General features: G+C 44.3%; 1 long non-coding RNA gene across 4 annotated transcripts; it reads left to right on the top strand.

Annotated features, from left to right (window-relative positions):
• Positions 1 to 1,333: 1,333 nt before the first annotated feature.
• LOC139826449 (uncharacterized) lies at positions 1,334 to 10,738 on the top strand. 4 transcript variants are annotated; one of them, XR_011736523.1, is made up of 4 exons: positions 1,334 to 1,636; positions 5,054 to 5,928; positions 6,330 to 6,405; positions 9,494 to 10,738. It is a non-coding gene; the product is annotated as an uncharacterized lncRNA (long non-coding RNA). The 4 variants fall into 4 exon arrangements; XR_011736522.1 differs by having other exon boundaries at positions 4,953 to 5,928; XR_011736520.1 differs by lacking the exon at positions 1,334 to 1,636 and having other exon boundaries at positions 4,181 to 5,928.
• The last annotated feature ends 744 nt before the right edge of the window (positions 10,739 to 11,482 follow it).

Genomic DNA, 11,482 nt, shown 5'->3' with positions numbered 1-11,482 from the left:
TTCCGGGCACCACAGAGGACTGTTTAGACGGTAGAATGACAGCCACGGATCTCATTTATTTTACCCTGGACCAGCCGCCGTTCTCCCCCCCTGCAGCAGCACCGGGCCGGGCTGGCGGCCTCACATCTCCCTGCCTTGCCGTGCGGACGGACAGACTGACGCCGCTACTGGAGCCGGTTCCCACGATCCCGGAGCACCCCGGACGAGCTCCCCCCGAGCCGGGGTAGCAGTACCCTCATTAAAACCTTGCCTTTTTGATGCGCATGCCTGTTGACAAAAAAAGTTTCAGAGTTCTCCCAGCGCATCCCCCGGTATCAGGTGTCGGGTAACACCTCCGCGGGGCCCCAGGGCAGGGCAGACACGGAGCCCCTTGCCCTCAGAACAGCACCCCCCCGGCCCTGTTTTATTCTTCAGCTTTCCAGTAACCACGAGGGAATCCCCGGCCGGGACCTGGGATCGGCTGGCAGGGAAAGTGCGATGACTGACAGACCCACACAGAGGGATGGAGGGGCGGTCAATCCCCTCCACCCACCTTTGCAAGACCCCAGGTGTCCCCCCTCTTTCGAACCCCCATAAAGGACGCTCAGCGGGGGCAGAAAGACCTGTACCTAGGCTGTAAATGCTTGCTGTGCCCCATCCCGTTTCCAGGACAGACCGTCACACCCAAAGCAAACCCCGGAACGCGCTCTCCCGCCCCGAATTATTTTAGTTCCTCCCCGGGGGGGCAGTCACACAGCCTGTCTCCCTTCTCTACCCCCCATGCCAGTGCGGTGCGGTGCGCAGAGTGGCGGGTGCCCCATGGATGCCCGCGCGTATTTAAGGAGCCCATAGGTGAGCCCCCATCAGGTGATCAGGTTTGTAATCCAATAACTTCTGTTCGTGTAAATAAGATTTATCACTGAAGGTAAGATAATTGGGCGGCGGGGGTTTAGGGGGGGGGGGGGGAATGAGGAGAAAAGGGGGTGGGGAGAGGAATCCTCTTCAGCTCTCCCTGCCGCCGACCGGGGATACTGCCCCCCCGGCTCGCGTCCAGCTCATCCTGGATATCAACTTTCCCCCCGTGTCTTCAAGAGAGGCGGAGTACGGCGGGGGGAAAGGGGAGTGCCCCTCCTCGCCCGCAGTCCCGGACACGTTTTTCCCGCCGCGGGTTGAGACGGGGAAGTCAGGTCACACCGACACCCCCACCCCGGTACTCACCGCATTCCCCTCCCCGGCTCCGCAGCCGCTCGTCCGGCACTGCCTCCTGCAAAAAGCCCGGGAGAGGCTTCTCCAGCCCATCCCGGCTCGCCCAGAGAGTGGGACGGGGGTATAGAGGGAGATGGGGGTGGAGGAAAGGAGGGAGGGAGCGGGGGGTGGCCTCGGGTGCTGCCCCACACCGGGCTGCGACGTGGCTTCCCCCTCCCCTTCGCCCCGACGTTTCCCACCCACTCTCTCCCCACACACATCAAACAACTGCGGGGTGGGGGGGAACACGTTATTTCGGGGCGGCCCCTATTTCGGCACCCTGCCTGCCCCCACAGACTCGGGGACTCGCAAGGACTCGGGTTTGGAATCAAAAGAGGCAGGAATAGGGTCGGGGGCTTACCCTCCAGGACGTGAACCCCACGACACGAGTGGTGCTGTCCCCGGGACTCAGGTGGGCTGGCGACTGGGGCGACCATCGCCCTTCCCGTGCCTCGCATCGCCTCCCCCCCGCTTCCTCTCGTTGTTATTATTAATATTGTTATTCGTAGTGATACTAGTAACTAATTAGAAAGGCTTCTGCCGAGGGAGGCCGGCAGCCGGGGCTGGGACAGGGGACATGGAGGAAGGGTCTCGGTGTGGTCGGTGGGCTCTACCGGCTGGCACCCCCACCCGGGGCGGGCGATGGACCCAGGCAAATTGTGGCTGCTGCACCGCCGGTTGCCGTAGAAGTGCAATATCGCAGGCCCTCGTGGTTAATCACACAGCGGGCTTGATGAGCTGCAGCTCCCTGCCTCCTTACAGGGGCAGCATTCCCCTGTCCGTGGGGCTGGGGTCGCGGGGCGATTTCCCCTCAAATTTTTCACTGCTGCAGAGATACTGTGTCCCCCCTGATTCCTCGGCTGAAGATCTATTTGCCGTTTTTCTCCGAAAGGTTAATCGAAAGCATTGATACCCGCCAGGGACGACGCGGCACCAACAATCCCGGGATCAGTCCCCACCCCCCCACTTTGAAATTGCTGCATCTACCGCGATTTGTCAGAGATTTGCACGCCAGAGGTTGCATAATTCTAAGCCTTCTTCCCCCCCTAACGCAGAATATGATTTGCCATATATTAATAGCTAATTGGAGCAGAGTACAGAACATCAGCGAGGCGGTGGTTTCTTGTAGGGTAATGCAAGTTTCGTGTTTATACAGCGTGAAAAACAGCAAACACTAACGCTTGACAACGCGTTTTGGGACGTTTATACTTCATCTATAAATGCTGTAATGAGAGACTGTATTAATGATATCGAAATCAAATTAATAAGTAAGAATCACATTATATTTAAAAAAACCAGATTGCACTAGAATAAAAGTACAACGCTTCAGCATAAACAAACAAACAAATGCATTGGAAGCATCTTATATTATGTTCAGAAGTTGTCTTTAAATTTAGTGTCGATTGTCGTGTTATATAAAATGATGGTAAAATAAATGCAAGCAGCTATTTCAGATTAAATTGAAAATTGCTGTTATTTAGATTACCAAAAAACCAAAATTAATCAAATAATGTTGTTCATTCTAAAGAGGATGGAAACGTTTTCCTTTTAATTTACTGATTTTCAGAACAGGAACTAAAACACGTTGGAGCAGACCACCTTTCAAATCAGAAGGGCTGACATTAGGACAACTGTTTGCATATTCTTGTTGCAATGTTCCACTACCTGAACCACATGAAAATGAGCAAGCGAGCTCCTGATTTTGTTTGTTTTCCCCTCCTACCCTGTCTATAATCGCTGCTATTGATTACACATATTTTATCGTATGGACCACCCATTCTCAGGTGTCTGCATCTTACCGAATGCACTCACACTCAGATTTATTCTTCTTCTTCAGAGCAGCTACTAGATGTATTAACAAAGCCAATAATAATAATAATAATAATAATAATAATAATAATAATAATAATAATAATAATAATAATAATAATAATAATAATAATAATAATAATAATAATAATAATAATAATGTATATAATAATATATAATTTATTATTATTATTATTATTATTATTATTATTATTATTATTATTATTATTATTATTATTATTATTATTATTATTATTATTATTATTATTATTATTACATTAAAATTATTTTCGACTTCAATAATCAGATAAAGTCTTTCTGGGCAGGTCAGCTCTCGTGATGTTTGGCGTCAGTTGCTGTCGATCTCTAAGAATGCAAGTGGGGTTGGGGAGGGAAACTCCAAACGAAGTGGATTATTAAGCATGGAATGATCACCAAATTGTTTCTAACACAATTGAAATTAGTGCAATCTATTTTAAAGGGGCTGAATTTCACCCAGTTCTTCAAGTTACAAGCGTATGTGGCTATTTTTTTTTTCAATATAGCTCTCAAAGACATGTCTTATTAAACATATATATATATCTCTCATTAAACATATATATATTTATATATATATATAAATATATATATGGTAGTAAAGGCAAAGTATTTAGCGTTTTCAAAGGAATTTAAAGGAGGAGGAAATCTGCTGAAGTTAAAATTATTTATCCCAAAATTGATTAGATTGTTCCAGTAGTGCAGTCGTATGGAACACCAACTATCAGAAGAAAAGGTCTTGCCAAGAGTTTGACACCATACAAATGGGGATAAAACATTTAAAATCCTGCTTAATTATTCTGGCGAAGGGAAACACTTTAATTTTATTTCCGTCTTTTCTCTGATGATTTTCTCTCCCCAAAACTCTCCTCGCGAATAGTGCATTTCTGAGATAAAGAAAACGTAAAAGTAGGCCAGTCTGAAAACCGTCTGCCCAGGCGGTGGGAGCGCAGGAGGCAGAATCGGGATGATGGTCGGTCCTTGGCACCCCTTGAAGGGAATTCGACTTAAAACAGGACACGCTCATCCTCACCTTCCAGGTGAAATCTCTTCAAGCACACCATAAGTGTGTGTATACATACATATATATATATGTATACATACATATATATATATGTATACATACATTTATTTTTCAAATAACTTAAGGCTGACGCCAGTCCTGCAACTGGTACTCAAGCAAAACTTCCATTAGGCGAGAGGGCACTTTTGGAGAAGAACTGAGTGCGGTCTGAAAAACGAGAATAGAAAGTTTGCTGTGTTCTTTGGAAGTCGATTTATTTTAAATATATAAGTCTGCGTGGAGCGTTGTTACAGAAATGCGCTGAAGTAATAAAACGAGAACTTCTGAACACGCCTCGTACGTGCACATTTAGCTCGAATTCTGCAAAACTGGGTAAGATCCCGCTCCCAGTGCAGCCAAATATAGGATGCTGGTGGGTTCCACCCCAGCAAGAAAGGTCCTTGAATTATGCTTGTTTTCACAGAGATGCAATTCGGGTCTGCTCCGAGGAGCAGCAAACGGTTCTTCCCGAGCTGCACTCTTCTGTTTCAACGGAGAGGAAAACGAGTTGTATCAAGTATCTTAACTAACTTTTATTTATTTATTGTGTGTGTATTGCTTTCCAGACAGGTATAAAGGGAATATTTTTCTCCATGCGGTGCAGTAACGACGACAGGAGAATTTTTCAAGTGAATACACTATTTCTCAGCTTTTTTTTTATTTTTAAATTTTATTTTTTTAACGTTCCTCAAATGACCAAGTAGACTTACTGAACAACGAAACCGCGGGGTGTGTGTGTGTGTGTGTGTGGGAGGGAATAAAATTAAAGAGAATATATGTGTCTATATATATCTACTTTAAAGAGTGATTAACCCCTCAGGTATAGTGATCGTGGACCTGGGGCGGGAAACCCACCTGGAGGGTGGGAATCGACACTGTGCGAGGCCGTAGCCCCCACTCAGGTGTCACACCTCACCGCAGGGATTTCCGTGTCCCAGCACAACTCCGCGCCTGCGTATTACTCAGCGTAGATCCTAATAAGAACCGAGCGCCTGGGTGACGAAACGCAAAGATGTGCGGAGGAAGGACTCCGGAAGCTGAAACTCCAGCCAGGTGAGGAAATTCCCCCCAGTCCTGCACAGACACCCCCCAGACACCAGGAGCACGTTGCTTCCTCCCTCCTGCTCCCCCTCTCCAAAAAACAGAAAAAATAAGAAAAAAATTCCATTTTCTCCTACATGGGTTCCCCAAAACTGGGGTGGGAAGGAGCGCAGGACTCCTTCCAGAGCACGGGGGAAAATGCTCTTTGGTTTGCTGTGTTTTGGGTTGGTTTGGCGGGAGGCGGCGCCATCCAGAGCAGACACCTGTGCAGGAGGATGGAGACTCCCTCCCCGCCCCACACACCCTCGGGACCCCCCAAACTCCCCTGCCCGCCCCGCCGCCTCCACCGAACTTCAACGGAGCAAACCCGCCAGACTTCAGGAAAAACAACAACAAAAAGGGCAACTTTTCCCGCACCGGCCGCGTTAATACCGGTTTTTCATGCTGACATTAACAGTTTTTCTGCCCTGAGTGGATCGGGCCCTACCCGAGATACTCTCATAAATGCATAATACTAATAGTAACAGCAATAACAGTATATTACATAATAATTCTTATTAACGTTATCAATATTATTGTTAATACTCATTACCATTAGCATTATTATGAAAATAAAGGATAAAGGAACCAACCTGCGGAGCAGAACCCTCTCCCCGGTACGGGCGGATGGACGGACAGACGCGGAGGGAAGGGTCGAGGGGAGGTGGGACTGGGAGCTCCTGGTGCGGCCCCGATGCCCTCGGCGGGATCCACCTGTGGGTACATGGGGTGACACCCGGCACGACCGGGGCGGGCGAGAACTTCGAGGGGGCGGTGGGATGCGGGGGGGGAACGAAGAAGAGTTGGGGGAAGAAGTTGGGGGCGGGATGCAGCGACTCGCGGGGCGCTGCTGCCCCCTGGCGGCAGCACTTGGAGCCGCCCCGCTCCGCACCCGCGGAGCTTACGCGGAGCCGGAGCCAGCGGGGGGGTTAAGACCGGTCATTATTTAATTTGACAATAGATTTTTTATTTTTTATTATTTATATTTATTTCTATATATTAAATATTTTTATATTTTCATATTATTTATATTTACTGTTATTAATAATTACATTAAATAATTAAAATTTAATACCTCCGCACCCGCCCCCCGCCCGTCACTCCTGTTGGTGGAAAGGGAGAAACAAAGAAACAGCAGAAAAGGCAGGGGAGAAGAAAGAAAGCAACAAAAGAGACACGCGGAAGCGACGCAGGTAAAGCGACGGAAGAACAAACGCGCCCATGTCCGCCCTCCCCGGCCAAAAAAATAATAATAAAAATATCAGAATAACCATAAAATTAAAGGAGACTTAATACTTTTTAAGAGTTGCCCGATCCTTCGGAAAACCCCCGGGAAATGCGGCGGTGCCGCTGGGGCTGTGCGCCCCCTGCCGCGGGAGTTCCGCGCCTCTCCGCCGGGCTGCAGTGGCAGCGCACCTTTTGTTGAAAACTTTTTAGCAATTAAAAAACAAAAAAAAAAAGTGGTTTTGAGGAATCGAGTGGATCTCTCAACAGCGTGTGGCACCGTTTAAAATTGGCTCCCCGAATCAGAAAGCTCTGAAAAGATAATTAATTAAACCTGAGATTGGCAATTTATTCCAGGCTTTATTGTAACCATGATTTATAAGCTGCCACTCCCTGAATTCTTCTTCCATTACAGGCAGGGCAGAACAAGATTTGGGAAAACAGTACGAGGGTGGCTCATGATGAAAAATAGCTACTTGGCCCACCCTCCGCCCCCAGCCAAATCAGGCCTGCAGAAAGACGTGAGACTTTGTAGATTCAGGTCTTGGTGTAATCTGTGCCCATTGCCCTTTGGGAAGTGAATTCCCTCAACTGTCCCTTTTGCCACTGGTCACACACTCCAGCTTGCATCAGGAAGCATGAGGAAAACTAATCCTTGAGGGGAAATCTGTGTTTATTAATGGAAATTAGCTGTACTGGGTGTACCAGGCCAGAGTTTTGCTGCTACTGAAACTGAGATACCAAATTTGGGACATTAGCAGAAAAAAGCTATTTCAGATGCTGGCTGACCCTTTCAGAACTGTTTTCATTGTGACTGTAATGAGGCTGCTGCTTCCCACACAGCCCTTCTCCTGCTTTCCTTCTGATTACTCATCCCAAAAGATGGGAAAAAAATAGTTTTGCTTCATAAAATACAAGTTTTGTTTGTTTGGTTTTGTTTGTCTGAATTTTCATGGAAAATATTTTATCTGGTGTTCAGCAACTGACATTCGAAAGTTAAGTTCAATGAAAATAAAGCATAAAATACTTGAAAATCAAATTATCTTTCGTTTGCCTAAGGACTGTTGTAATCAAGATTATTTTCTGGGCTAAACTTTTCTTCCTCCACAGGTATGGGTACAATAGTCTTCCTCTGTGATTTCATGTTTAACAGTTGTTAAACACAATGTTTAGATGTTCAGCTGCTTCACCTGAACTGTATCAAAGTGCCTGTCATATATAATTGTCAAATGGAAAACAGACAATTGATAAAACAGAATTAAAAGTCCATTATCTACTACACACTTTTGAAAGAATAAGATCAAAATGGGTGGAAGTAACTTGTGTGCAGAGTAGTAATAGACGTAAATGTGAGATGCTGAATACCATAAAGCTGGACCAGGGCCTGGAGCTACTGTCCCTCTCCTCTATTCTTATGTTTAGTTCTGAGGATCCCCAGGCTTTCCATATATCTGCAATTTCCTTATAAAACAAACTGTTAGGCTGCAATATAGACATTAGCTTTCTCAGCCTGAGTCACTACAACACATAACAACACTGCTACTGTTGTTTTTGTTGTGTATTAAAATACTAATAAGATAAATGAATATATTACAGTGGTAGAAATATGAAATACCCAAGTTATGTTTATAATTCTATTTTTTTTTTCCATTGATTTCACTAGACTTTTATGATTTGGACTATTTGCCTTCTAGAAATGTAGAGCAGTACTGAGTTTATGTATTTTTTATTTTAGGATTAAAAGGTAGAGTCGGAAAGTATTCAGCTTTGCTGCCCTATACAGATATAATGCTATGACTCTTTTTTACGGCATATTGGCATCCCAAGATCTTCAAGAGACAGTAATGCCTCTTGACTTGGGGCATAAGCACTTACAAGACTTCCACCAAGAAACAAGAGAGGACCTTCAGTCCTTGAAGTACAACCCACTGCACTCACGAGAGATGAGAATTACAGACCAGACCGTAGTGACTTCAAAGTTAATACATGCACTTTGCAAACAGTTATGAGATTTAAACATTTATTAAGCATACATTTAAAAATTCAGGTCATGTATTTTGTGATTTTACAAAGCAGCAGTTTATCTCTGAGCCTGAAGCTTGATGGGAAACTGAGTGTGTCTCTAACAGACTGACTCGTAACACCTTATTTCAGCTGTAAAGAGGTGAATGCTTAGTTGATGGAATTAGCTTCAGCGGAAAAGGGAAGTATTTTGAAGAAAATTCCAATCACATTGTCTTTTCTACTCCCTGATACTTGATAGAGTTCACAGTTAGAAATATTTTCTAGGCCAGAATCTAGCAGTTAGTAACTCTCTGGAGTATGAGCTGAGTGTTACCTGGCTGCCCCAGGTAAAATAATATCTATCAAATTTCCAGAATAGATTAACTGAAACAAGCACCTTCCCTCAGAAAACATACCTTACATATTTCAGAAGCATTTTTAACAACAAAGTGACAACCCTTTCAATTTCCTAAAAGTGACCACTTGCCTCCCTCAGTGCCCCCCAAACAACTCAGACTTTGGAGGAAAACAATGCGATGAAGTAAACAACAGCAGCTAAAATGTGATACTCTACTTGTATTTTTTGTTCACAAATGGGAAGGAGCCAGATAGTCAAATATGAATTATGTTATTATTAGCAATTTTTTCCTAGGACAAAATTAATGTACTATGGCAATAGGTGGCAGTACTGGAAGGCAGTGTTGAGGTAGATGGGTTATTTTGTCATTTATATGGTAAAAGAAAAAAAGACCATATTTATAGACAGGATTTTTTTTTTTTCCTCACAATCATATACATCTCCTGATGCACACATTGTCCTTACAGATTGACCTCAATAATTTGAAATGAGTCTAACATGAAGAACAGAGCTACTCAAGCATCCCTGCAGAATCCTTAATTTCTGCATCGAATGGTTTTATTCTTGGTGGTGGGGCAGCAGTCTTCCTTCACTAATGGAATTCAGTATTGTTACTTGATACAAATATCTGTGATTTAGAGGGGCTGAGCAGGAGGATCTGATCACTGGATTCTGTCTGTCCTTGGCATCTGCAGGGGCTTCCAGCAGTGATGGCAGCTATGAGGAGGTCTGGTGAAGGAGCAGACTGAGTGAGCTGTGAACATTTATTCCCTCATCAATGAAAATGAATAATGTGAGCATGTATCGAACACTTCCCCCTAATACCTAGCAATTACTGATGGGTTTGTGGCAAGCAACCACTTGCCATGTTAGATGTTGGTTTGTTTGAAAATCCTCTCCACCATTCTGCCAGAAGAAGGACGTGGTGGGTGTCAACCTTTGTTTTCTCCCAACATCCTTTTATGTTCTCCATTCTTCTCAGACGGTGCTGATGGCTGGGTTTTCAGATTAAGACAAACTATTGACATTCACCTGTAAAACCTTCCTTCTCTCAGCATACTGCTCTTGTGACAAAGGCAGCTTTTCATGACTTCCCACTGTATTGTAGCCATTCAACCACAACCTCCTCTTCTCAATTGTCCAAACATTGATTCCCACATTTGCTATTGCTGGATTGCTATAACAAGTTAGTCTGGCGTTCAACATGGGATTTCTTTCCTGTTGCCCACAGCTTGTCTGGAAGGCAGAGGTGACAGAGACTTTGTGTCCCAAATAAATCACAACTATCTGTCCTTTGGTCACCTTTCTGCCCTCTTACATGAAGTATAGTGTTTCTTCAACCTCCCTTCTCAACTTCACCCCTCCTGACTACTTAAGCCTACATTCCTCTTGTCCTCTCTAGTGAATCTATCTTCAGTCCCTGCCAAGTTTCTCCTAAATAAAGTCTGTGACCTCCATTATACATCCCTGATCTACCTCTGCCTAATATTATATTCTGCCTTCTTTCCAAATCCCATCTCACAGGTCACTACACTTCTACTCAGAGGGTTTTTATTTAACATTTCTTTCCAGTGACACCCAACCTGATGAGCTCTTAGCACTAAGGCATTAAGAGAATCTTTAGCAGTATAAAGCATATGATATACTTAACTCACACTGTCAGTAAACTTATTTTTCCCCAGCAAATTCACTAGGAAGAAAACCCTGCTCACTCTTGGTTGCTCATACAATAAAAATGGATCATTTCTTCAGTGATATGTCAGCAAGGTGATAAAATGCACAAAGTTGCATGAATCAGAGTAATAGAAACAGCATTGAGTCAGGTTTTGTTTTCTTGCTGTCTTTTATATTTAAGTAGTAAGTTTAATTCACTGTATGAAATGAAGATGGGCAACGAGATATTGTATTTTGCTCATGAGATTAAAGATGTAAAGAGAAAATAAAACCCAATTAATACGATCTCACTCTGTGTAACAGTGCTTCTTTGTAAAAAAGAACTATATGTGCTAAGTGTTAGCATTGCCACTATCCAGTAAGGACACTGAAGGCTCTCTGTAGTAATTTGCTTTTTTGAAGAATGTGTCGAATTCAATATGGCTGATGGCCACTAAAAGCTAGCAGTTGTGCCTTGAAGTCCACCAATACCATAGTTTTCTCAAGGAAAGTGTGCTTGCAGAAGGTAAGCTGGGATGATGTGCTCTGCACTTTTCATCATAAGGGGAAATGCCTGGCTTTGCTAATGCATCCTTGAGCTGATGGAAGACGGAGGCAGCACCACAATTAACTCCTTCCAAGCATCAGGCAGTGCAAAGAGCTGTCTGCTTGTCCTGCCACCACAAGCTGTCTTAACATGGTGTTCCAATTCTTCATTTTTTTCAGCGATTTATTGATTAACATTGCAGTTTCACCGCTTAGGAATTGCAGTAGTCACTGATACAAAGTCTCTCAGTTTGTTTGCTAAACAACAAATCCGGAGTGTAATTTGCAGGAGGGAGTCCAAATGCAGTTAAAGTAAGTGGATGCCATATCTAAAGATCTCCTTAGAAAAGCTTTCACTCTTCACGATCATTTCTTCAAAATCCAGACTTCCGTGACTGGCAAAATCAATTCTGGAGATTTATACTTTGGTAAATACATCATCCATCATCTACCTTTGTTTTATCACTGATTTCTCTAGACTAAAG

This window comes from Patagioenas fasciata, chromosome Z (genome assembly GCF_037038585.1).
Source record: "Patagioenas fasciata isolate bPatFas1 chromosome Z, bPatFas1.hap1, whole genome shotgun sequence".
Taxonomy (NCBI): Eukaryota; Metazoa; Chordata; class Aves; order Columbiformes; family Columbidae; genus Patagioenas; species Patagioenas fasciata.
The sequence above is the reverse complement of the archived record's forward strand: the minus strand, read 5'-3'. Positions and strand labels throughout refer to the sequence as shown.